A 6,151-nucleotide genomic window follows, 5' to 3' on the forward strand; every position below is an offset into this window, starting at 1 on the left:
GTGCTACAAGGATGGAATCCACCAAGGATAACTGATGGAGAAGGAGATTTTCTCCTCAAACCAAAAACGAAATGGAATGCCGATGAAACTGCTGCTTCGAATATGAACAACAAAGATCTTAATGCTATATTTACTTCTCTTGATTCTAATATGTTTTCCCTTCTAACTAATTGTGTATGTTCTAAACAGGCTTAAGAAAAACTTCAAATGCACTGTGAAGGATCCGAAAGTGTGCGTCGAACCAAAAGAAGGATTCTCACTACTCAGTTTGAAAACTTGAGGATGGAAGAAAGTGAGACAATTGATGATTATGAACTACGCTTAAGGAAGATCGAGAATGAGGCAATTGATCTTGGTGATGCTATTTCAAATGAACGTTTTGTGAGCAAAGTGTTGAGATTACTGCCGGAAAGATTTCAAATGAAGATTTGTGCTATTGATGAATCAAAAGACACATCAATTCTGGGATTGGATGAATTGATGAGTTCACTTCGAACTTATGAGTTGAAGATGAATTTTGGAAAAAAAGACAAAGGTAAGTCTATTGCACTTCAAGTTTCCAATGACTCATACAATGATTTTGTTGATCTGACACAGGGTGTCAACGAGTCTGACTTAGGAGATGATTCCATTGCCTTACTTACCAAACAATTTGGTAACTACTTAAAGAGAATGAGAGATTATAAGAAACCTGGTCAGAAGCCTAAAGTTTTGAATGCTCCTGCTGTTGGAATTGAGGATTTGCGGACCAGAACAGACTACCATTCCTTCAAAGAGTCAAAATCACTTTCAGAAAGAAGGAAAAACGCTGACTATCTCAAAGAAAGTTGAGTCTGTGAAGTGTCATGAGTGCACAGGATTTGGTCACCATGCTAATGAGTGCCCAACCAGACTTTGCAAAGGAATTTATGCTTCCCTAAGTGATGATGAAGATGAGGAAGGTACAGAACAAGGAGAAGAAGAGACTCACAATGCACTGATAGTTCTGGTACAGCAGAAACACAGTGTTGTCACAGGTGTCACAACTCTTGGTCACAACACTGACCAAAAAGTACTTTATCTGAATGCATCTGTTCCTGGAGACTCAAATCAGGAAGCTGGTGAAGTAGAACTTTCATGGGATAATGCTCAGAAGATGTATGAAGAATTGTATAATGACTGGATATTAAGGAACAAGTCAAATTCTGCTTTAACAAAGGAAAACAGTGAACTGAAAGCTTCAGTGGCAAGACTAGAAGTTGTTCTGAGCAAGAAGGATTTATAACTATGCAAAGTCAAAGAAGAGCTTGGAAGAGCCAATGCAACTCTTGCAAAGTTTAATTCGAGCAAAACCAAGCTGAAATCAATTCTGATGATGGGAAAAGATGATAGAGCTGGTCTAGGCTTTCATAATAGCAAGTTTGAAGTAGGGGAGTCATCACAAACTATTTTTGTCAAGGAGAACAGTAACTCTGCTAGTGATCCAATTGCAATTCCAAAGGAAAAACCAATTCCTTTGAAGACACAAGCTCCTGTTCAGAGGAAAAAGCAAAGGAAGCGTAGGTTTGTTTGTCATTACTGTCACAAGCAAGGTCACATCAAGCCTTATTGTTTCAAACTCAGGTATGACTATATGTACTGGAATACTAGACAAGTTCTGCCATCAGTGTTGCCAACACTGAACCAGAACACTGCCTGGAAGAAAAATTCTGAGAAAAAGGTTTGGGTACCAAAAGCTAAATCTAGTTGTAATTTCGTTTATACTTCCTTGAAAACTAATGTTGCAGGTCATTGGTACTTCGACAGTGGCAGTTCACGCCACATGACAGGATTGAAGAAATATCTTTCTGACTATGTTGAACAGGATAAAGAAAAAGTGACATATGGAGGAGGAGCCAATGGAAAGATTGTTGGAAAAGGAACTTTGAATGTAGAAGGACTGCCTAAGCTTCATAATGTTTTACATGTTGAAGGATTAAATGCTAATCTTATTAGCATTAGCCAACTCTTTGATGATGATTTTTATGTTAAATTTGATAAGAATTTGTGTCAAGTTTTGATAAGAGTAATTCGTGTATTTTGACAGGGTCTAGATCATCAGACAACTGTTATCAACTTGGAGAGGAAAATGCTTGCAAATTCACCAAGATTGATGATTTGAATTTATGGCATCAAAAGTTGGGACATGCCAACTTCAAAGCACTGAAGAAACTAAGGCAGTATGATGCTGTACGTGGAATGCCAAACCTAACTTCTGGAGTTCCATACGTGTGTGGAGACTGTCAGAAAGGTAAGCAAACTCGTGTGTCTCATCCAGTGTTACAACACTGTGGGACAACACAATGTCTTGAACTCCTACACATGGACTTAATGGGACCTATGGAGATTGAAAGCTGTGGAGGTTCGAGGTATTCATTTGTGTGTGTAGATGAATTTTCAAGGTACTCATGGATAAATTTTCTAAGAGAAAATTCTGAGACATTCGAAGCTTTCAAAAAATTGATAAAACAGATTACTAATCTGTATGCTTTGAAGGTTATCAGGATTCGAACTGACCATGGTAAGGAATTTTAAAACTCTTTGTTTGATCAATTATGTGAAAATGAAGGTATATCACATGAATATTCTACACCTAAGACACCTCAGCAGAATGACATTGCCGAAAGAAAAAACATGTAGTAGCCCGTAACCAAAATCAGTAATTAAGGAATTAATCATAATTACTTGGAAGAGTTCGGAAGCTCCGATGCAGGATTGGAAGCTCCGATAGTATTACGTCAGGCATGACGTGTGGTTGGATCGGAAGATTCGATCAGGATCGGAAGCTCCGATCACCCCTATCCAAAATCAACAAGTGATATTTTGACACGTGGTAGATCAGGATCTTCGGAAGCTCCGATTGGCAGGATCGGACGTTCCGATCAAGGTTCGGACGTTTCGATCGAGGATCGGAAGCTCCGATCGTTGTCTATAAATAGAAGGCCGAGAATTCATTTTCAATTGCCAATTCCGGATTTCCTCTCTACTCTAGTCGTATTCGAGTTGTTCTAGCCTTTCTAGGCTTGACCCGGGAGTCGTCGAGGCGTTCGATAGTCGTAGCGGAGTTGTGCCCAAGTTCTGGAGGCATCGACATCAAAGGGCTAACGACGGACGAAGGTATAGCTTTTGCTTCCTATAAATATTTAGGAGTAGACAATAGCTTAGTTAAGACTTTTAGAACACTATAATTATAGTAGTATCATTTGGCAGTGTAGAGCAGACTATAGGCGTGGACCTAGAGTTGGTAGAGCTTGCACTGATTTGAGGTACGAAAGTACTGCTCGAGATATCCTGACTGAGTATGCATGTATTATGTGACTGCATGGGTTATATGTCATTGATTTATGCTGCATTCATTTGCATACTGAGCTATCTCCTTCGAGATGTCTGTTAGTAGGGTTTTTCCCTATCCTGTTAGTGGTTGGACTTCCATCGATTTGGGTCCGGTATATCCACTGGTATTATGGTATGGGAGCCACCTCCTGAAGCGACGGCACATCGTGCTACATACCAGGGCCCGGTCTGTCTCTGTTATCTGATCTTTGACCTCGAGTTATAGGGAGTTCACTTTGCATGAATTTTTACTCATACTCTCGTACTGAGCGTTTTATGCTCACGTCTCGTACTCTGTGTTTTTGGACACCCTATTCCATGGGGCAGGTTTGCGATTGGACGAGGCGGGTGGTTCCAAGAGGGGCTAGGCAGTAGTTGGCCAGCTGGAGCTTTGTCTAGGTTTATTTCTGTTGTTTTGGGTTGATACAGCTTTCTATTTGGTTGTATAATCTATTTTGGATATTTACAGATTCCTTGCCTTGGGATTGTAATTTTAGTAATGTTTCCGCAGTTTATTCTGATATCTGTTTATTAAGTTAATTGCATGCCTAAGTTCTGTTTAGTAGGTGATCCGAGTTAGGGTCACTACATTTATGGTATCAGAGCATGCAAAATATTCTTGGGATTTAGATTCTACATTAAGATAACCATTAGGTTAATTTTGTAGATGGCAGATCGTGACGACCAGAGTTCTCATGGCAGTATTGGTAGGCATTGGGGTGATGCCGACCGGGAGCCTCGTCGGGAACGCCGCCATCGTCATCGAGATGAGGACCGTTTCAGTATACGTCGATTCTTGCAGACAGGGCCTAAGACCTTGGTTGGGGGTGAGTCTCCGGAGGATGCGGAGAATTGGTTAGACCGCATGGAGAAGACTTTTTAGACTTTCCAGTGCACCGAGGAGCAGAAGATGGAGACCCTTGGTTATCTTCTGGATAGACGTGCGCGCAGGTGGTGGAGGTTTACTTCTGCACCTTTTGTTGTGGCGAGAGGAGTGGCCACCTGGGCCGAGTTCCGCATAGCTTTTTTGAAGCTGTATTTTCCTCCTGCACTCCGTCAGTCGAAGGCAGGCGAGCTACTGAGTCTGCGACAGGGAGCCATGTCTATTGGTGAGTATCAGCAGAAGTTATTTGATCTGCTATCCTATTGCCCCGATATTGCTGACAGCTCTGGGATGAAGTATAATCTATTCCTTCAGGGCCTTAACCCTGAGATCCATGACCGTGTGGCGGTTGGCGACGACATGTCCTACGAGGGTTTGGTGAGCCGTTGACACCAGGCGGAGGACAACATTCGGCGGAACAGGTCTTTCTCTCAGTCGAGACCTGCTAGTTCTTTGGGTCCCCGTGCCCAATCTTTCAAGAAGTCTGGATCTACTTCTTCCTCTGGTTCTAGAGGTGTTGTCCATTTCGGTAAGAAGGACAAGTGTGATCACTGTGGGAAGAACCATCCATCCGACAAGTGCCGTAGAGCTTCTGGAGCTTGTTTCCATTGTGGAGAGACTGGTCATATCCGGAGGGATTGTCCACTATCTGGGGGAGACGGTTCTGGTTCAGGTTCAGGATCTGGTTCTCAGGCCACCGTTCAGCAGAGGTCGCAGGGATAGCCTGCTGAGAGTTCTATTTGAGGCCACGAGCTTCTGGCCAGGTGTTTGCCCTGAGACATGATTAGGCAGTGGAGGAGAATGAGAAAGTCATCGTAGGTACATTTCTGCTTTATGGTATACCTGCTCTTGTACTTATTGACACTGGTGTATCTCATTCCTTCATTTCTGCACGTTTTGTTAAGAGGCATAAGTTACCATGCATTGCACTAGACGTAGTGATGTCTGTTTCTACTCTGACGGGCCAATCTGCTTTGGCTAAGCTTCTAGTAATGGGTTGCCCTTTAGAGTTCGAGGGTAACATTTTGATTGCGAATCTTATGGTCCTGGCGATGGACGACTTTGATTGCATTCTGGGAATAGATATGTTGACTACCTATCGAGCTTCAGTGGACTGCTACCAGAGATTAGTACGCTTTCATCTGAAGGGGAGTGATAGCTGGTTTTTCTATGGAGAGGGAGCGCGACCCCCGATGCCCTTGGTATCAGCTTTGAGAGCCTGTCGAGCTCTAGAGTCTGGCGGGGAAGGCTACCTTATCTATGCAGTTGATTTGTCCGCTGAGAGCATTGGGATAGAGAGTATTCCTGTTGTAGATGAATTTCAATATGTTTTTCCTGATGAGATTCTGGGTTTTCCTCCTGTTAGAGAAGTCGAGTTTGGCATAGAGTTGATGCCGGGTACTTCACCTATTTCTCGAGCACCGTATCGTCTGGCTCCGTCAGAGATGCGCGAGTTACTGTGAAGAATAAGTATCCGTTGCCTCGTATTGATAACTTGTTTGATCAGCTGCAGGGAACTTTAGTTTACTCCAAGATCGACTTGAGATCTGGGTATCATCAGTTGAGAGTCCGTGATCAGGACGTAGCCAAAACTGCATTTCGTACTCGCTATGGGCATTACGAGTTCCTAGTGATGCCTTTTGGTTTAAATAATGCGCGGCTATATTCATGGATCTGATGAACCGTGTCTTCAGGGAGTATTTGGACAAGTTTGTCGTGGTCTTCATTGACGACATCTTGGTGTATTCGCGTAATATAGAAGAGAATGTTTCTCACTTGCGGTTGGTACTGCAGACTCTTCGAGATGAGCAGTTGTACGCCAAGCTGAGCAAGTGTGAGTTCTGGATGGATCGAGTGGTCTTTCTTGGCCATATCATATCCAGGGAGGGGATTTCTGTTGATCCAAGCAAGATTGAA

Source organism: Henckelia pumila, chromosome 1, assembly GCF_033568475.1.
Source record: "Henckelia pumila isolate YLH828 chromosome 1, ASM3356847v2, whole genome shotgun sequence".
Classification (NCBI taxonomy): domain Eukaryota; kingdom Viridiplantae; phylum Streptophyta; class Magnoliopsida; order Lamiales; family Gesneriaceae; genus Henckelia; species Henckelia pumila.